Consider the following 22,020-nt stretch of genomic DNA (forward strand, 5'->3'; position numbering starts at 1 on the left):
CAAAGAGCACAAGTTTTAGGGAAAACCAAAATGACGGCATAGGTAAACACCGGAAATTGCTGCCTCAAACAACCACTTCAAAAATACAACTAAAAGACAAAAAGGACATCATCCAGAACCACAGGAAGGCTGGCTGAGTGGAAATTCTACAACTAGAAGGAAAGAGAAAAGCACACTGAGACTCAGAGGAGGTGCGGAATATCTGGTATGCTTGCTTGGATTTCGTTTTCTCCTAAGTGCACAGACTGCTTGTCTGCTGTCTCCCAGTGTCCCATCTGAGACTGGAACTGGTGGCCATGCTTGTGCGTTTGCTGGTACAGCGGTTCCATGTCACCGGCCCAGCCGGGTCTGGCTCCGGCTTCCTCCAAACCTGATTCTGCTTCTTGAGTGTGTCCCTCTTGGATGCGAGGAGTTGAAATCTGCAGTTTGTTGGGCTGGGCTCTGTACTTGGTGTCTCTGCACATCCTACTCAATCTCAATGCTCTTCTTTCTTTCCTTCCAGTTGTAGAGCTTCCACTGGGCCAGCTTTCCCACAGTTCCGTCTGATAGCTGTTTGTCCTATAGTTGGTAGTTTCGATGTTGTTGTGGGAGGCAGCACGCACAGGTCTGTACCTTACGCCTCCATCTTGGTTCTCCTAGGTCTGCTTCTTGAGTGTGTCTCTTACGGGTGCGAGGAGTTGAAGTCTGCAATTTGTTGGGTTATGCTGCAAAATCGCAGGTGGATCTTTTTGTGCTACTGGCACAGCTTGGATGGGGATGTAAATTGAGTAGGGCGGGCTCTCAGGGAGTCACTGGGGCGGAGCAAATAGCAATGGCATCTCCGTGGCTCCTCGCCTCTCTGGGACTCTGGGACTTCGCGTCACCTAGTGCCGGCGAGCAGCTAAGCAACAGAGCCTCCCTCGCTTTCCGACCGCTGCAAAGCCGTGCCGCCTCTCCCCTTAGGGTCTGGTGCCTCATGATCTCGCCCCAAACCAGCCCAGTGGATTCAAAAGTTTGTAACCCCTTCCGATTGAAAAAAAACTGTGCATCCAGTTGCAGCCCACCTGGCGCGCAACTCTGTACCTCTGTTCTTGGCGCCTCTGTAGCACCTACTCAGTCTCTGCGCTTCTTTCTTTCCTTCCAGTTGTAGAACTTCCACTGGGCCAACTTTCCCATGGTCCTGAATGGTAGTTGTTTTTCTTATGGTTGGTAGTTTCAATGATGTTGTGGGAGGCAGCATGCACAGGTCTACACCCTATGCCGCCATCTTGGTTCTCTCTTATTATCCTTTTATATATTGCTGGATTTTAATTACTAAAATTTTTAAAGTATTCTTTTTATTGATTTCAGAGAAGGAGAAGGGGAGGGGGAGAGAGATAGAAACATCAATGATGAAAATCATTCGCCAGCTTCCTCCTGCACTCCCCACATAGGGATTGAGCTTGTAACCATGACCTCCTGGTTCACAGGTCAACACTCAACCACTAAGCAACACCAGCCAGGCTGAATTACTAAAATTTTTGTGTGACTTTTGCATCTGTGTTCATGAGGGATACTGGTGTAGTCTCTTTATAATATCTTTATCACGTTTTATATCAAGCCTCATATGAGGTGGGAGGTGCTCCTTTTAATATTTTCTGGGAGAGACAGAATAGACATTGTTAAGTAGTGAAAGGGCTTTATCCACACTTACCATTCCCTCCTTAAATATTTAAAGAACTCACCTGTAAAACCATTGGGACCTAAAGTTCCCTTTGTTGGAAGGTTTTTAAAACCATGAATGCAGTTTCTTTAAAAAGTATAGGACTGTTCAGGTTATCTATTTCTTAAATGAGTTTTGGTAGTTTGTCTTTGAAGCAATTAATCAATTCCACTCAACTTGTCAAATTTTGGGGGAACAGAGCTGTTAATGATATTCCCTTATCATTTTAATGTCTCTGAGATCTGTAATGATAGCCCCCCCCCCTTTGTTCCTGATGTTAACTTGGGCCTCTCCCTCTCTAACCTCTTCCTATCTCGATCTCCTTGAACAGTATATCGTAATTTGAAGTAAAAAATGGGTTCCATCATCCTAGCCAGTTTTGCTCAGTGGATAGAGCGTCAGCCTGCAGACTGAAGGGTCCCAGGTTCAATTCCGGTCAAGGGCACATACCCAGGTTGCAGACTTGGGTATGTGCAGGAGGCAGCTAAAAAATTATTCTCTCTCACATTGATGTCTTTCTCTCCTCTCTCTCTCTCTCCCTCTCTGAAATCAATAAAAATATATATAAAAAAAACACTGTAAAATTTCACACTCTCACTCAACTTGTTAAACAGATATCAGAATTCAGTTTCTTAAAAAAATATTTCTCCATTCAAGTATATAGTATATGTATAATCTTTCTAAGGCAATAGAGGTTCTACTCAATCTCCTTTAAGGACCAGATAAATTTATAAATGGCAAAAATATAAATTCAGTTGCTTATTCTATGTTGAAGTAAGTTTTCAACCAAAATCCTAGAACAGTTGTTAATTGCAAGCTCTGTAAGAGTGAAAGACAATATGCATGCTACATATTTAAGAGATGAAGAATTCAATCAAATATGATATTTCTAGTGAACTGACATCAGCTTCAACATTAATTATCTATATGTCTATATTCTATATATATAAAAGCCTAATATGCAAAGTATTCCCTAGGGAGTTCCACCGACCTGGAGTTCAATCGCTCGCTATGACATGTGCTGACCACAATTTACTTAAAAGTCCCATTGTTGGACCAATGAATTGTTTTAAAATATACCCTACTAAAATTCAACTGCACTGATCATCTTTTTTTTTTTTTAATATCTTTTTTTATTGATTTTTTACAGAGAGGAAGGGAGAGGGATAGAGAGTTAGAAACATCGGTGAGAGAGAAACATGGATCAGCTGCCTCCTGCACACTCCCTATTGGGGATGTGCCCGCAACCAAGGTACATGCCCTTGACCGGAATCAAACCTGGGACCCTTGAGTCCACAGGCCAACGCTCTATCAACTGAGCCAAACTGGTACGGGCTGATCATCTTTATACACAACACTTTTTCCTTAGAACCATTTATTTCCATCATAACGAAGAGGAATTATTGAAATGAAATAATTTTTGAAGCTGCAGGTACACTACCCTTTCTTGTCTTATGTATCTTGCTTTTGGGAATAAATCTATATTTAGATATTTGTCACTTGCCTTCAATATGACTAGGTTCGGGGGGGGAAAAAAAACCTACACATTTTAATTGTTTCAATTTTTTTTAAAATATATTTTATTGATTTTTTTACAGAGAGGAAGGGAGAGGGATAGAGAGTTAGAAACATCGATGAGAGAGAAACATCGATCAGCTGCCTCCTGCACACCCTCCACTGGGGATGTGCCTGCAACCAAGGTACATGCCCTTGACCGGAATCGAACCTGGGACCCTTGAGTCCGCAGGACGACACTGAGCCAAACCGGTTAGGGCTTAATTGTTTCAATTTTTAATTAAAAGGCATACTTCTTATATCCCTGGAGTTAACAGTAAGAAAAAGCTTGCCGAAACCGGTTTGGCTCAGTGGATAGAGCGTCGGCCTGTGGACTGAAGGGTCCCAGGTTCGATTCCGGTCAAGGGCATGTACCTGGGTTGCGGGCATATCCCCAGTAGGAGATGTGCAGGAGGCAGCTGATCGATGTTTCTCTCTCATCGATGTTTCTAACACTCTATCTCTCTCCCTTCCTCTCTGTAAAAAATCAATAAAATATATTAAAAAAAAAAACAATAAGAAAAAGCTTAATAGGAAAAACACTGCTTCCCTGTGCTCAAACTACAATGAATCCTCCTTAAAGATTCCAAATTTGCAAATTTGTCTACTCACTGAAATTTATCTGCAGCCCCAAAGTCAATACTTGTAATCTTTGGTGGTTATTTATAAACATGCACAGAGCAGCAAAAAATGTGAATCACCCAGAGCTCTTTTCCAGCTAAAGACTAATCAGGTGGTGGTCTGCCTTCTTGTTTCCATTCTCATACTGTAAGCAAGTGTTGTTTTGCAATTTATTAAATGTCATGTTTTTAACAAATCTGTTCTTTTTATTTATTATTTTGCTGCTTAAAATGGCACCCAAATGTTGTGCTGAAGTGCTGTCTAATGTTCCTAAGCACAAGAAGGTTGTGATATGCCTTAAGGATAAAAAATATGGTTAAACAGGCTTGGTTCTGGCACTGGTTCAGGCATGAGCTGTAATGAATCAATAATATACATTAAATAAGGTATCTTTAATCAGAAACACACATAAAACAAGCTTATGGTTTGATCGGCTGATGCAAATGTTACCAGAGGCTCCCAGGAATCTAACCCTGCACTTCCCCTAAAGCAGGGGTAAGGAACCTTTCTTTCTGCCAAGGGCCATTTGGGTATTTATAACATCACTTGTGGGCCATACAAAATTATCAACTTAAATATTAGCCTGCTGCATGTGATCAATTAACTCACCCCTAATGCCTTGATAGGCCCAGACCAGATGGTTTTGTGGGCCTTATGCAGGACAGATGTTCCCAACCCCTGCCTGAGAGCAACAGGTCAATATTTGCTAGTTCATTGTTGGCAGTAACTTTGGAGAGCATACCTACCATCAGTAACAAGGATCAACTGGGGTTGACAGGACTAACTAGTCACAAGAAAAAAAATAATAGAATTGGATGGTACACACAATGCAAGGATATTCTCACTATCTTTTGAAATTTCCTTCAACTACAGAAGCCCTTCCTCAAGTCACATCTAAGAAGCAAACTGAAGATATACAGCGAAGTTGTACCACTCTGATATTATTCATCACTCCTCCACAGAGTATCTAAACCTTGGGTGATGGAGTACAATATCAACAGAGTGCAAAGGGCAATGAACTAGGGAAGCTAGGACTCTATGGACGCGTCGGGCAACTTCCTTTCTTACCTCGAAGAAATTCTAACACCTCTGGGTATTGGCTCAATCTTAAAATTAAGGAGCAGGATTACGGACTATTAACATCATTCAATACTTAAAAGTTGTAAAGCACAGCCCTAACCAGTTTGACTCAGTGGATAGAGCATCGGCCTGCGGACTCAAGGGTCCCCAGTTCGATTCCGGTCAAGGGCATGTACCTTGGTTGCGGGCACATCCCCAATAGGGGGTGTGCAGGAGGCAGCTGGTCGATGTTTCTCTCTCATGGATGTTTCTAACTCTCTTTCCCTCTCCCTTCCTCTCTGTAAAAAATCAATAATTTAAAAAAAATAAAAATAGCCGAACCAGTTTGGCTCAGTGGATAGAGCATCGGCCTGCGGACTCAAGGGTCCCAGGTTCAATTCCGGTCAAGGGCATGTACCTTGGTTGCGGGCACATCCTCAATGGGGGGCGTGCAGGAGGCAGCTGGTCGATGTTTCTCTCATCGATGTTTCTAACTCTCTATCCCTCTCCCTTCTTCTCTGTAGAATATCAATAAAATATATTTAAAAATAAAAAAATAAAAATAAAAGTTGTAAAGCACAGAATGACTATAACTTATAATCTTGTATTTTACATTAAAGAAAACTATTGCTAGTTTTAAAGCATGTTGCAACTGGTTGTGATTTCCAGAAAGTACCTTTATATATTTATAAATTTCAAAAAAGCATTCTATGATTAATAGAGATCCATGTGGACAACTAAAATATTCTGTCTTGCCCTGGCTGGTTTGGCTCAGTGGACAGAGCGTTGGCCTGAGGACCGAAGGGTCCCATGTTTGATTCCAGACAAGGGCACATGCCCAGGTTGCATGCTCCACCCCCAATAGGGCCATGCAGGAGACAGCCGATCAATGATTCTCTCATACCATTGATATTTCTCTATCTCTCCCTCTCCCTCCCTCTCTGAAATCAATAAAAATATATTTTTTAAAAAATTATGTCTTGCAAAAAAATCAGTTTAAAGGCACAGGCAATCAGAGAAGAAAGACTAAATTAATTCAGCCTATTTTATATCATGAACTTTTACATAATCATTAAAATGCATTTGAAATATTTTAAGCAAAAAACTTTACATAATCTAAAGTTATGTAGAAAAATCATATTTAAAAAATTACAATTATTTTAAAATATATTTTTATTGATTTCAAAGAGGAAGGAAGAGGGGGAGAGACAGAAACATCAATGATGAGAGACAATCATTGATCGGCTGCCTCCTGCATGCCCTACACTGGGGACTGAGCCTGCAACCCAGGCATGTGCCCTTGACCAGAACTGAACCCAGGGCCCTTTAGTCCACAGATGATGCTCTATCCACTGAGCCAAACCAGGTAGGGCAAAAATTACAATTATTTTAAAAGAACTGTGTACTTTAATATAAAAGTAAAAAAATGGGAAAGAACATATAAAAAGGTAACAGAGCATGGAATTATGGCAAAATCTTGCCATTTTCTTTATACCTTGGGTTTTTCCAAGTTATACACAATAGATATAGGTTACTTTTATTTTTTTTAATATATTTTTTATTGATTCAGAGAGGAAAGGAGAGGGAGAGAAACACCAATGATGACAGAGAATCATTGACTGACTGCTTCTTGCACACCCATTACTGGGGATAGAGCCCGCAACCAGGCATGTGCCCTTCACCAGAATCAAACCTGGGACCCTTCACTCTGCAGGCTGACGCTTTATCCACTGAGTCAAACCATCCAGGGCTAGATTACTTTTATAGAGAACAGTGGAGTTTTTCCTTTTTTTTTTTTTAACGTTCTAAAATCTCTAGCTTTGCCAAATACAGTTATGTGCTGCATAGCATTTTAATAAATGATGGACCACATAAAAGATGGTGACCCCCACAAGATTACAATGGAGCTGAAAAATTCCTATCACCTAGAGACACAACAGCCATCATGATATCATAGCACAAGGTATTACTCACTAGTTTGTGGTCCTGCTAGTGCAGTGGTTCTCAACCTTTTGCCCTTTTAAATACAGTTCCTCCTGTTGTGACCCAACCATAAAATTATTTTCGTTGCTACTTCATAACTGTAATGTTGCTACTGTTATGAATCGTAATGTAAATATCTGATATGCAGGATGGTCTTAGGCGACCGCTGTGAAAGGGTCGTTCAACTGCCAAAGGGGTCACAACCCACAGGTTGAGAACCGCTATGCTAGTGTATACAAACCAAAGGCAATGCCAGTCATATAAAAGTACAGAACATACATTTATGTGCATTACATGCTTGATAATAATAGATAACAATGTTACTGGTTTATGTATTCCCTATACCATACTTTTTACTGTTATAATGTACTCATTTAAAAAAAGCTTGATGTAAAACAGTATGCTGTATTACTCCAGAGACAGCCTCATATATCTTGTTGCTTACAATGTCTCTTGATTGCATCATTTTATCTTGTGCTTGCAGTAACATGCGTAAAGGTTTGTAGCCTAGGAGCCATAGGCCTAGGTGTGTACTAGCTATACCATCTAGATTTGTGTAAGTGCACTCTGTGATTTCACGTAATAGTGAAATCATCTAATGACACATTTCTCAGAACTACCTCCATCATTAAGCAGCATATGACTGTACTTTCAAAACTTTTGGTATATTCCTATACCAATGTTCTCAAATAATTTTGTAAATTTATGCTTGTTTATTATACTCAATTTATTCAGCAGTCTCTGCACTCCCAAAGTATACGCTATATAATCCTAGGAAAGCATATAGCTCAATGGTAAAAACTACATATCTGTCTTTCTGTCTAAACGAAATTCCTTGGAAGCAAGGGCTGCATGTCTTGAAGCTCTACTAGTATATTCCCAATGATTTGTATACAGCCTGGTACATATGAAAATTGTAATAGATATATGTTAAAATATATGCTAACAGAAAATCACCAGTGGAATACCCTGCAACACTTGCGGCAGTCAACGAATGCTAAAATTAGTGAGTAAAATATTTGAAAACAGAGATTCAAAAATGGCAGCAGAGTAAGTGGAAGCTATACCGACACTCTTCCAGGACCAAATTGGAAATACAATTAAAATACAGAACCACCACCCTGAAAAATCAACAAAGACTCACTGGAGAGAACCCTGATAGCCAAGGATGGAAAGTGGAGACCCCATAGAGACTGGTAGTAAGTGTGGAGGCGCAAAGGAGCTGACCGGAGTCCCACTGACAGCAGCTGAAGTTTTCAAGGGATATCTAAACTGGGGGGGGGGCGCGCGGATTCCCACTGAAAACTCTGGCGTCTAAACCCCATGCTGGGCTCCCCAGCCCAGAGCACCAGAACTGAGAAAGGTGTCCACTTAACACCTGGCTGTGAAAAGCAGCAGGACTGCTGTCTTCCAGACAGCACTGAAAATGCAGCCATTGGCCTTTTTAAGGACCAATGCACAAAATTTCGTAGGCAGCCACTCACCTTGGTCTCCAGCAGAGGGAGAGCAGAGTGGACTGGAGCTGTGAGCAGAAGCTAGGGTTGGGGGCTCTGGGACTGAAGCTCAGAGGGCAGCCCCCCAATTTCCTGTGCTGAGTCATTCCCTCATGCTGCAGAGGACATCTTTCTCCAGTGAACCTTTGCATCCAGACTGTTTTTTTTTTTTGGGGGGGGGGGGTTGAGGGAGGCCACCCTGTTGAAAGAACTCTCTCCCCACCTTGTGGTCGATAGCCTGAGACTAATCAAAACTGTCCATGGGACTGCAAGCAGAGGCTTATCTCTGGAGGCTTTGAGTCTTTGCCTGATCTAATCCGGGACACAGGGCTAGGAAAAGCAGACCCTGATGCATATCTTCGTCCTTTCAAAAGGCACCCAGCCCCAGCAGAGGGAGCCACAAACTGGATTGCTGACAGCTCCAAACAGGGTATGCAGGGCCAGTCACAAACAGCGTCTGACACTGTCCTGCACTAGAGAATGGGACTTGTAGCAGATCTACCTAAAACGCAAACACAACCCAAAGAGGCAGCAAAAATAGGGAGACAAAAAGAACAGGCCCAAATCAAAGAACAAGAGATAAGAAGTTTATCAGACATTGAATTCAAAATAATGATGGCAAAGATGCTCAACTATGAAGAATGGCATAGCACTAATAAAGAACACAGTGGAATACACAGCAGATTAGGAGAAGCCAAGTAAAAGATCAGTGAATTAGAATATAGGGTAGAAAAAAAATCTTGCAATCAGAAAAGAAAAAACAATTAAAAAACCGAGAGCTTAAGGCAGGGGTGGGCAAACTTTTTGCCTCAAGGGCCACAATGGGTTCTTAAACTGGACTCAGAAGAAGGAGCTGCGGCTGTGTTTCCCGACGTTGCCACGTTAACACTGCTGCTGGTGAAGGAGCGGAGGGGAGAGCAAGAGAACCCTCCACTCTTTCGGCTCTGCGGACCGGATAGAACAGCCGAACGGGCCGGATCCAGTCCGCGGGCCGTAGTTCGCCCACGGCTGGCTTAAGGGAACCGTGGGACAGCATGAAACCTAACAATATTCACATCACAGGAGTACCAGGAGGAGAAGAAAGTGAGCAAGGGATCAGAAACTGAAGAAATAATGGCAGAAAACTTCCCTAACCTGGTGAAGGAAAAAGTCACACAAGTTCAGGAGGCACAGAGAGTCCCAAGCAAGAAGAACCCAAATAGGCTCATGCCCAGGCACATTATAATTAAAATGCCAAAAATTAAAGACAAAGAATCTTAAAGGCAGCAAGAGAAAAGTAAACTGTTACCTACAAAGGAGCTCCAATAAGGCTATCAGCTGATTTTTCATCAGAAACTCTGCAGGCTACAAGGGAAATGGCATGATGTATTCAAGGTAACGAAAAGCAAGGCTAAGAAACCAAGTTTACTATATAAAGCAAGGCTGTAATTCAAAATAGAAATACAGAGCATTCAGACAAAAAAGGCTAAAGGAGTTTGTCACCACCAAACCAGAACTGCAAGAAACGCTAAGGGACTCCTATAATGAGAGGGAGAGGGAGGGGGAGGGGGAGGGGGGAGGGGGAGAGGGGGAGAGGGGGAGAGGGAGGGGGAGGGGGAGGGGGAGGGGAGGGGGAGAGAAAGGGAAGGGGGAGAGGGAGGGGGAGAGGGAGAGGGAGGGGGAGAGGGAGGAGGGAGGGGGAGAGGGAGGGGAGGGGGAGGGGGAGAGGGAGGGGAGGGGGAGGGAGGGGGAGGGGGAGGGAGAGGGAGGGGGAGGGGAGGGGGAGGGGGAGAGGGAGGGGAGGGGGAGGGAGGGGGGAGGGGGAGGGAGAGGGAGGGGGAGGGGGAGGGAGGGAGAGAGAGGGAGAGGGAGAGGGAGAGGGAGAGGGAGGGAGGGGGAGGGAGGGAGGGAGGGAAGGAGGGAGGGAGGGAGGGAAGGAGGGAGGGAGGGAGGGAGGGAAGGAGGGAGGGAAGGAGGGGAGAAAGAAAGGGACTACATCAAAATAAAAAGCTTTTGGCCCAGCTGACATGACTCAGTGGTTGAACGTCAACCTATGAACCAGGAGTATATACCTGAGTTGTGGGCTCTGTCCCCAATAGGAGGCATGCAGGAGGCAGTTGATCCATGATTCTCTCTAATCATTGATGTTTCTCTCTCTCCCTCTCCCTTCCTCTCTGACATCAATAAAAATATAGTTTTAAAAATAATAAAAGTAAAAAAACTTCTGCACAGCCAAAGAAACCGTCAACAAATATGTATGGGAGAACATATTTGGCAATGATACATCTGATAAAGGGTTAATATCCAAAATATATAAGGAATGCATAGAACTTAAAAGGAAGACAAACAATCCACCTAATCCAATTTAAAATGGGCAAAGGACATAAATAGACACTTCTCCAAGGTGGACATACAGCTGTCCAAGAGACATGAAAAAATGCTCAAAGTCGATGATCATCAGAGAGATGCAAATCAGAACAACAATGAGGTATCACCTCACACCTGTCAGAATGGCTATCATCAACAAATCAACAGATAACAAGCACTGGGGAGGCTGGGGAGAAAGGGGGACCCTCGTGCACTGCTGGTGGGAATGCAGGCTGGTGCAGCCACTGTGGAAGAGTATGGAGTTTCCTCAAGACAGTAAATATGAAAGAAAAAAAAAAAAGACAGTAAATATGAAACTGCCATTTGACCCAGTGATACCACTTCAAGGAATATATCCTAAGAGACATGAAACACAATCAGAGAGAATGTACACACCCCTATGTTCATACCAACACAATTTACACTAGCTAAGATCTGGAAACAGCCCAAGTGCCCATCAGTACATGAGTGGATAAAAAAGCTGTGGTACATTTATACCATGGAGTACTATGCCACAGTAAAAAAGAAGAACCTCTTACCCTTTGAGACAGCATGGAGGGACCTGGAGAGTGTTATGCTAAGTGAAATAAGCCAGTCAGAGAAAGACAAGTGTCACATAATCTCACTCATATGTGGAATCTAATGAACAAAATAAACTGAGGAACAAAATAGATCCAGAGACACAGAAGCATGGAATAGACTGCAGAATCTCAGAGGGAAGGCATGGGAGGGTGGTTGGGTGAGAAGTAATTAAACCAAAGAATTCATATGCATATATGCATAACCCATGGACACAGACAATAAGGTGGTGAAGGTTGGGGTGAGTAAGGCAATAAGGGGTTAATGGGAGGAAAGAGGGGATATACGTAATACTCTCAACAACAAAGTTTTTTTTAAAGTTTGAGAATAGTATATTTATATAGTTTCAAAGTATCTCCTCCAAGATACATATTAAGTTCAAAGGAATAAATAGTAACCATACAGAAAGAAACAGTATTAACTCGGACAATAATTTTTGTTTCTGTTATCAAAGGGAATGAGATAGAAGTTTCACCATATTGAAAGGGTATGTTTAGGATAGTCTAACTTAAATACAAAATAAACATTTTCAGGTGGGAAGACAGTTCTTAGGATGCACAAAGAGATGCAGTCCATTCTCCAGAACAACTATCACAGAGACAATTAAAGTAACAGCCCTCTTAGCTATCTATCAAGAGACATGCCTCAAGACTCTTGGATAAAGGAAGTAATGGTTTCAATTAGCCCTAAATCGGGTTTGCAGAGAATACAGACTTGATTTGCAATTAAGATAAGTATGTGAGCAAATCTTAAAAAAAAAAAAAAAAAAAAAGCATATATAGGAGAAATAAAAAATCAGGGAGACAGCTCAAGTTAAGACCAAAGAGACAACCAGAATAAAACATGAATCTTTGAATATGGACCAATTATTACATAATATTAAGGAATTATAGCTCATTTTCTTTGATGTGATGCAGCATACTAATATTGCATGCTGAAGCATTATGTATCATGATATCTGCAACTACTCTCAAATAGCTAAAAATATGCATGTGTGTATATTATTATGTATATATGTAGAGACAAGATGTATTAGGAATTTTGTTTATCAATACCCACATAATAACCTGGGATCACATTAAATCTACAGATCAAATTGAGAAGAACTCAATATCTTGACAATACTGAATCTTTCTATCCATGTTCAATAAATACTTTCCCATTTACTTAGATCTTCTTCGATTTTTCATCAGAGTTTTATAGTTTTCCTTATGTAGATCTTGTACATTTTGAGGGGATTAAAGTACTTTTTTAAAAAGATATATTTTATTGGTTTTTTACAGAGAGGAAGGGAGAGGGATAGAAAGTTAGAAACATCGATGAGAGAGAAACATCGATCGGCTGCCTCCTGCACACCCCCTTCCTGGGGATGTGCCCGTACCAAGGTACATGCCCTTGACAGGAACTGAACCTGGGACCCTTGAGTCCACAGGCCGATGCTCTATCCACTGAGCCAAACCGGTTAGGGCTAAAGTATTTTTTTGTTGTGAATGTAGATGGCACTGTTTTTTTTGTTTTTGTTTTTTTGTTGTTGTTTTTTTTTTTAATATATTTTATTGATTTTCTACAGAGAGGAAGGGAGAGAGACAGAGAGCCAGAAACATCGATGAGAGAGAAACATCGAACAGCCGCCTCCTGCACATCTCCTACTGGGGATGTGCCTGTAACCCAGGTACATGCCCTTGACTGGAATCGAACCTGGGACCCTTCAGTCCACAGGCCAACGCTCTATCCACTGAGCCAAACCAGTTTTGGCGTTTTTGTTTTTTAATGTATTTTTCTTGATTTCAGAAATAGGAAGGGAGAGGGAGAGAGTTAGAAACATCAATGATGAGAATCATCGCCTCCCAAATGACCCACACTGGGGATCGAGCATGTGCCCTGACCAGGAGGAATGAAACCATGACCTCCTGGTTCATAGGGTCAATACTCAACCACTGATCCACAATGGCCAAGCCTAGATGGCACTGTTTTTAATTCCAAATTCCAACTGTTCATTGTGGCTATATAAAAAAGCAACTGACTTCTGTATATTTATCTTGCATCCTGAAGCCTTGCTATAATCGTTTATTAGAGGTTTTTTGATTCTTTAGATTTTCTACATAGACTTCTGTGAACAAAGACAATTTTAGTTCTTCCTTCCCAATGTGTATTGTATACCTTTCATGCCCTTTTCTTGTCTTATTGCATTAGCTAGGACTTCCAAGACAATGCTGAAAAGGAGTGGTGAGTGTGGCCATCTCTAACTTGTCCCTGATCTTAGCATCTAGTTTCTCACTATTAAGTTTATTAGCTGTGTTGGGTTTAGAGATTTTCTAAATCAACTTGAGGAGGTTCCCTTCTATGTCTAGTTTGCTGAGCATTTTTAACATGAATGAGTACTGAATTCTGTCAAATGTTCTTTTGTATTCATTGATATAATCATGATTTTTCTTCTTCAGCTTATTGATATGATTACACAATTCATTATTGAATGCTGAACCAGCCTTCCACACCTGAAACAAATCCCACTTGGTCATAATACGTATAATTCTTTTTTTTCACTGTTGCATTAGTTTTGCTAATATTCTATTGAAGATTTGTGTTCCAGAGACATTGATCTATAGTTTTCCTTCTATAATGTCTTTCTCTGGTTTCGGTATTAGGGTAATGTTGCTTGAAGAATGAATTAGAGCCCTGACCGGTTTGGCTCAGTGGATAGAGCGTCAGCCTGCGGACTGAAGGGTCCCAGGTTCGATTCCGGCCAAGGGCATGTACCTTGGTTGCGGGCACATCCCCTGGAGGGCGTGTGCAGGAGGCAACTGATCGATGTTTCTCTCTCATCGATGTTTCTAACTCTCTATCCCTCTCCCTTTCTCTCTGTAAAAAATCAATAAAATATATTTTTTTTAAAAATGGATGAATTAGAAAGTATTTCTTCTACTTCTATTTTCTGGAAGAGACTAGAGAAGTGGTATAATCTCTTTCTGAAATGTTTCGTAGAATTCACCAATGAATCCATCTGGGTCTGGTGCTTTCTGTTTTGGAAGGTTTAATCACTGATTCAATTTCATCCTCTCAAGCTTCTGTATCGTAAAATCTTAAGAAAGCCTTGCTTAAAATCTTAAGACAGCCTAGCTGTAGTTCAGTTGTTGAGCATCAACCCATGAACCAGAAAAGTCAATAATTCTGTAGGGACCCTGTCCAGAGAGAGTATGTCAGGTGTTCAAGGCCAATTTGAGTAAGGGAAGCCTAATGAGGATGTTCAAGGCCAATCTGGGCAAGGACACAGCAATTGTACTGTATGCAATGCACAAGTGTGTCCTTCTATATCCCAAAGACTGATGTCACTCTTTTCTCTATGTTGGTATAAAGATGTGTTACTAACCAGCTGAGGCGAGGCTGCTTTTATGTAAGGCTGGCTCCTACAGCTCCTAGGTGCCCAGCTGCTTTGTATAGCTCCTGCGCTTGCTACTGTGTTACCAAGAACTGTTCTCTCTGGCAGGATGGAGTAAGTACTCCCACAGCTGGTGCTATGAGCAGGATCAAGGAAGAACTTATTCCAACAGATTTCTAGTCAGAGCACAGGCCTAGGTTTTGGGCTCAACCCCTAATAGAGGGTGTGCAGGAGGCAGCCAATCAATGATTCTCTCATCATTATGTTTATATCTCTCTCCCCTTCTCCCTTCCTCTCTATGAAATTAATTTTAAAAAATTAAAATGTTAAGACATACAAATATTTATAACCCAACAGGACAAAGGTTTATAAAAGTATGTACAAAACACTATGGGGTAGCAGGATTTATACCCAACAAAATAAGACTTTAAGTAGCTTTACCCCGAACCGGTTTGGCTCAGTGGATAGAACATCAGCCTGTGGACAAAAGAGTCCAGGTTTGATTCCGGTCAAGGGCATGTACCTTGGTTATGGGTACATACCCAGTAGGGGGTGTGCAGGAGGCAGCTGATCAATGTTTCTCTCTCATCAATGTTTCTAACTCTCTATCTTTCTGCCTTCCTCTCTGTAAAAAAAAACAAACAAACAAACAAACAAAAAAAAAAAAAACTCAATAAAATATATTTATTAAAAAAAAAAAAGTAGCCAAAACCGGTTTGGCTCAGTGGATAGAGCGTTGGCTTGCGGACTGAGGGGTCCCGGGTTCGATTCCGGTCAGGGGCATGTGCCTGGGTTGCGGGCACATCCCCAGTGGGAGATGTGCAGGAGGCGGCTGATCAATGTTTCTCTCTCATCGATGTTTCTAACTTTCTATCTCTCTCCCTTCCTCTCTGTAAAAAATCAATAAAAAAATATATTAAAAAAAAAAAGTAAAGACTTTAACAAGAGACAAAGAAGGATCCAGCAATTCCACTTCTGGGTATTTATCTAAAAAAACAGCCAAAACCGGTTTGGCTCAGTGGATAGAGCGTCGGCCTGCGGACTGAGGGGTCCCGGGTTCGATTCTGGTCAAGGGCATGTACCTTGGTTGTGGGCACATCCCCAGTAGGGGGCGTGCAGGAGGCAGCTGATCGATCTCTCTCATCGATGTTTCTAACTCTCTACCCCTCTCCCTTATTCTCTGTAAAAAATCAATAAAATATATTCCAAAAAAAAAAAAGAATATAGGCAATAATCCTATCTAATAAAGCAGGAATATGCTAATTGACCCTCACACTGTCACAAAGATGGTGGTGCCCAGTCAAAAAGGAGGAAATATGCTAATTGACTGCCCGCCCTCAAATATGGCAACACCCACCACCACAAGATGACAGCACCCAGTCTCTTCAACCCTGCTGTGCCAGCAGGCATGCGGCAAGGTTCGGCCCACACCCAGACGGGCCCAGCCACTCCGCGTGCCTGCTTCTGGAGTCCCCCAGTCCCCACAGCCCCCTAGCCCACCAGCCCCGGCCCGAGGTGCAGGTACCCAGGGCTGGCCGAGGCTTGCGCTCCTGGCAGTGGCAGCAGCAGAGGTGTGATGGGGCGTTGCCTCCTGCCCTGGAGGGCTCCCAGACTGTGAGAGGGGGCAGGCCAGGCTAAGAAACCCTCCCTCCAGTGCATGAATTTTCATGCACCGAGCCTCTAGTATTGTTAAAATTATGTATGGTGTCAGATGGGTAATAGATTTATCGGAGTGATCTCTTCATAAGTTACATTAATTTCTCATCATTGGGTTGTACAACCGAACCTAATATAAAATTCTACATCAACTGCAACTGAAAAATAAAAAATTATTTAAAAGTGTATATGGGCCCTAACCAGTTTGGCTCAGTGGATAGAGCGTCAGCCTGCGGACTCAAGGGTCCCAGGTTCGATTCCGGTCAAGGGCATGTACCTTGGCTGCGGACATATCCTCAGTAGGGAGTGCGCAGGAGGCAGCTGATTGATGTTTCTCTCTCATCGATGTTTTTAACTCTCTATCCCTCTCCCTTCCTCTCTGTAAAGAAATCAATAAAATATATATATATTTTTTTTTTAAGTTTATATGGCCCTAACCAGTTTGGCTCAGTGGTTAGAGCATCAGCCTGCAGACTGAATGGTCCCAGGTTCGATTCCGGTCAAGAGCATGTACCTTGGTTGCAGGCACATCCCCAGTAGGAGGTGTGCAGGAGGCAGCTGATCGATGTTTCTCTCTCACTGATGTTTTCAACTCTCTATCCCTCTCCCTTCCTCTCTGTAAAAAAATCAATTTTTTAAAAAGTGTATATGAGAAAGCAAAATACAAAACACCATTATGTTATGCACCTAAAACTAATATAATGTTATGTCAATTATATCACAACTAGAGGCTCAGTGCACGAATTCATGCACGGGTATGGTTCCTCGGGGTAGCTTGCAGGGATCGGGCCCCAACTCGCACCCCCAGACTCACAACCCCAGCTCCACCTGTCACCCCACCATGGCCTGGCACCGCCCCCTCACCTGCTCCACCATCCCACCTGCGGGGCAATCAATCAGGACCGGGCCCTCTGCCTGGCTCCCTAAGTGCCTGAAGGGCGATCAGTGGGGCAATTGGACCCCCGCTCACACCCACCTTGGCCTGGCAACGCCCGCTCACCTGCTCCACCATCCCGCCGCAGTCCCGCTCTCAAAGGGGCCCATCGGGACCGGCAGTGCCTCCCCTGCCGCCCGCCCGCCAGCGCCACATCGCCAACATCCACCATGTTCCGCGCCACCCCCTGGTGGTCAGGATACATCATAGGGAGCAGTTGAACTCCCAAACAGTTTGCATATTAGGCTTTTATTATATAGGATTAAAAAACCTGAAAATGTCACCAATTCAAATCACTAACAGAAAAATATCAAAATTCACTGAATGCTCCAGGGGTGGGCAAACTTTTTGACTCGAGGGCCACAATGGGTTCTTAAACTGGACTCAGAAGAAGGAGCTGCGGCCGTGTTTCCCGACGTTGCCATGTTAACACTGCTGCTGGTGAAGGAGCGGAGGGGAGAGCAAGAGAACCCTCCGCTCTTTCGGCTCCGCGGGCCGGATAGAACAGCTGAATGGGCCGGATCCGGCCCGCGGGCCGTAGTTTGCCCACGGCTGCCCTAGACTCTGACGGGCAGAAGATTTTCATATACATTTTACTAATTTTCTTTCATCTCTGACACTTTATTATAGAGAAAGGGCAAATAGCAATATTAAAATATTTTCTCTAATTAATTCCCTTTTAATGTGCACAAATTTTGTGCACCGGGCCACTAGTTTTCATATAAAAGGAAACTGAAGTTCAGAAGTTTAATTAACTGACCTAAGTAGAAGAAAGCTAGTTAGTGGTGAGCCTGGCATTCAAACCTAGGTGTGTTTCCTGTTGAAACCCATGCCTTTTCCAATACTACCCAGCCCTGGGAATTTATAGGCACTCAAATTATGAATAAGGTACAATACAAACATTATGAAGTTAGTCGCTCTACCAGAAAACACTAAAACGTTCAAGGGCCAGAAAAGATGAGAGTAATGTAAGATTTTCCAATACACCAGTATTTAAAAGCTTCTGTTTCTAGGACTAGTGTAAATTCTTTGCAATGGGGAGAGAAATGTCACCGAAGAGAAAGTGTGTTCAACTAACAAAGTTTTGAACCTGTAGCTCTTCCAAAGACAAAAAACAAAATACTTTTAAATAGTAAGAACTATGATCTGTTGACTAACTTGTCACATAACACATTACAGCAACAGAGAAATTTTCACCATTTGGGGAAAAAAATTAACATCTCTTATAAGCAATGGTTTCAACACAAATAAAATCCAGGAGTAATGGCCCTAGCCAGTTTGGCTGAGTGGACAGAGTGTCAGCCTGCGGACTGAAGGGTCCTGGGTTCAATTCCAGTCAAGGGCACGGAATTGGGTTGTGGGCTCGGTCCCCAGTAGACCGCCTGCAGGAGGCAGCCAATCAATGATTGTCTCTCATCATTGATGTTTCTATCACTCTCTCCCTTCCTCTGAGCCAAACTGAGCTAAACTGGCTAGGGCCGCCTGCAGGAGGCAGCCAATCAATGATTGTCTCTCATCATTGATGTTTCTATCACTCTCTCCCTTCCACTGAGCCAAACTGGCTAGGGCCATTACTCCTGGATTTTATTTGTGTTGAAACCATTGCTTATAAGAGATGTTAATTTTTTTCCCCAAATGGTGAAAATTTCTCTGTTGCTGTAATGTGTTATGTGACAATAAAAATATATTTGGAAGAGGAGGAAGAAGGAGGGAGGAGGAGGGAGGAGGAGGGAGGAGGAGGGGGGAAGGAGGAGGGGGGAAGGGGGAAGGGGGAAGGGGGAAGGGGAAGGGGGAAGGGGGAAGGGGGAAGGGGGAAGGGGGAAGGGGGAAGGGAAGGAAGGAAAAGGAGAAGGAGGAGAAGAAGAAGAAGAAGAAGAAGAAGAAGAAGAAATAATAATCCAGGAGAAATGTTTGGCAGAAAACTAAGTTAATTTAGAATTTTTTTTTTTTAATATATTTTTGCCCTAACAGGTTTGGCTCTGTGGAAAGAGCGTTGGCATGTGGACCAAAGGGTCCTGGGTTCCATTTGGGCACATTGCTCAGATGCAGGCTCCTCCCCGGCCCAGACCCTGGTCAGGGTGCGTGTAAGAGGCAACCAATCGATGTGTTTCTCTCACATGGGTGTTTCTGTCTTTCCCTCTCTCTCTAAAATCAATGGAATAATATCCTTGGGTGAGGATTCAAATACATTTTTTAACTGATTTCAGAGAGGAAGGGAGAGGGAGAGAAAGATAAAAACATCAATGATAAGAGAAAATCATTGATTGACTGCCTTCTGATACCCCACACTAGGGTTTGAGCTCACAACCCGGGAGCCCTACCGGGAATTGAACTGTGACCTCCTGATTCATAGGTCGATGCTCAACCACTGAGCCATGCCTGTTGGGCCAATTTAGAATCTTAAACAACAAATCTGGAATACTTAAACAACTGGTAATTTTTTTGATATCTAATACGCACTTTGATAATGAAGTTTTCTAATCTGCAGACTCCAACTAATTAATACTACTTTATCTGAAAACACTGGTAAAAGTCTTAATTTTTTCCTAAGCAACCTCACAGGAATTATGTAAATACCTGCATAAGTGAATAACTTTCACTAATACCTTTGCAGATGTACGTTATTGTTATAGAGGTTTATTGTAACCTTACTTTCTTATTCTGAAATATGAAACAGTTCAAATTTCAGCAACAATCAGATGTTTTTTCCAAAATAATGTGAAAAAGAAAAGTATATGAACTTAATACTTAGCAAAGAGTTCAAAAAAGCACATCAAGTGGTTATTAAAAGTATAATTAAAGGCCCAGCCAGCACCGCTCAGTGGTTGAGCATCGACCTATGAACCAGGAGGTCATGGTTGGATTCTGGTCAGGGCACAGGTTGCAGGCTCAAGCCCCGGTAGGGGGCGTGCAGGAGGCAGCTGGCCAATGATTCTCTCTCATCATTCATGTTTCTATCTCTCTCTCTCCCTCTCACTTCCTCTCTGAAATCAATAAAAATATTTAAGTGTAATTAAAGCCTTAAGTCAAGTTAAAACTGTGATTGCAAAATCTGTCCTTTAAATATTTTTCACCAAAGAATGCAAGTTAAGCCATCGACTTCATAAATAAGGATTTATTTTTTTTCCTAAAGCACTGTGATGTAAGGCCAACTTCCTACCAATCCTTCCCAAGAGTACCGAAAGATTTTTTCAAGAAAATTGGCTAAATATGGAACTTTAAGCCTCAGCACAAACTCAAATCCACACAGTATTTTTATCTTCTTGGAAAGGATATCAATTAAAAAAAAGCGAAAGTATGGTAATAAAAGATGGATGTTAAGTGTAATTATCACGAGAGAGGAAATGCTACCAAGGGAACAATACGTGTTTCCTTTCAGCTACAAGTTTTATTTGCCTTAAATAGAGCTACCCTGCACGTTAAGGCAAAAGCACTCCGTGCACTGCGCACCCACGGCAGCTCAGCGCGCCCGGGCCTCCCGGCAGCACAGGCTTCGGGCCGCGCTCCGGGGTCTCCCTACGGTCCGGAGCAGTCACCTCAACTCCTCCTGCAATTACTTCAGAATCCTCTTAACAGGCTTTGCACAAATAATCCGCATTTTTCTGATTTGATTTATACGCATCCAATGGGAATTCCCTATCGACCCGCCTTCTCTCTCCGGATGGGCCACTCACCACAAGGGTTACAACTAAGTAACGGCATTTTCCTCTTTTTCTTTTTTTTAAGAATACTTTCTAAGAGCCTGAGTATGAGCTACCAGAAGGCAACTTAAAATCGGGGCTCTTGAAGGAAGCATTATTTAAAGCAAACAAAACGGGGATTAACTATTCCGAAGGAGCAGGCTTCTTGTTACACATGCTAATTGCCAGCCACGATATACGGAGGCATTCTCTTCCCGTGACCCTTAAACCAACCGCTCGAAGCCACACGCCGTTCCCTCTGGCCCAACCCACTCCCGCCCCACATCTCAGGGCAACGCGCTTCCCTCCCGCCGACTTCGCCTCACCCCGGGCCTTCCCTCCTCGGCGTCCGGTCGCCCCCGGTCCCGCCAGCCTCAGTCCGACCCGCCCTCCTTCCTGGCCACCGCGAGCCTCCAGCGTGTCCTCTCAGGCTCCAACCTGCCGCCGAGAACGCTCCCGACGCCGATCTTCCCGGCTCGCTCGACTCGGGCCGCAGGCCCTCCCGGCCCCCACGCAACGGCCGCGCTTGAAAATGGCGGAAAGCGTCGCCCGCCCCGGCGAGTGTCCGGGCCGCACTCACCTCGGCGCGGAGCACAGCTCCTAGTGAAGGGCGAGCGCAGCGCTCGTGTTCACCGTTGGGAACGTCTCTCCTCTCGCCTCCTCCCTCCGCCCCTCTCAATCCCTCTCCTCCATAGCAGCAGCCGCCATCTCCCCGGATTAGCCACCGAGCGCACGCCCCTGCGTCACCACGCACCGGTGTACGGCTCTACGTCACGCGCACCGGGGCCACAGGGGTCCGCAGGGTTCGACCTGCGCATGTGCGTAGGCGAGGGGCGGGGTCTGGCCACCCGCAGCCAACCCGGCGCTTCCTTTGTTCGGCGCCCGGGTTGGCTCAGCCGTGGGCGGAGCGGGCCGGGCGTCTGGCTGTCTCACTCTCCTCAAGTTGTGAGCCGGCCTCGATGCTCCCAAAGATACTCCGTTTCCCAACATTTGGATAAGCATTTCGTCCTGTGTTAGGTCATGTGGCCAAGCATACTGGAGAGTCGAACTGTGGACAA

The 22,020-nt window shown here is 43.6% G+C and overlaps 1 protein-coding gene across 2 annotated transcripts in view; it reads right to left on the minus strand.

Annotated features, from left to right (window-relative positions):
- WDR33 (WD repeat domain 33) overlaps positions 1-21,722 on the minus strand; it is a 106,328-nt gene extending 84,606 nt beyond the window's left edge. For both annotated transcript variants that reach the window (XM_081096298.1, XM_081096299.1), the window contains exon 1: positions 21,543-21,722. The gene's annotated coding sequence lies outside the window, so the exon portion shown is untranslated. The remainder of the gene's footprint in view (positions 1-21,542) is intronic.
- Between the last annotated feature and the right edge of the window lie 298 nt (positions 21,723-22,020).

This window comes from Myotis nattereri (genome assembly GCF_964212035.1).
Source record: "Myotis nattereri genome assembly, chromosome: 7".
Taxonomy (NCBI): Eukaryota; Metazoa; Chordata; class Mammalia; order Chiroptera; family Vespertilionidae; genus Myotis; species Myotis nattereri.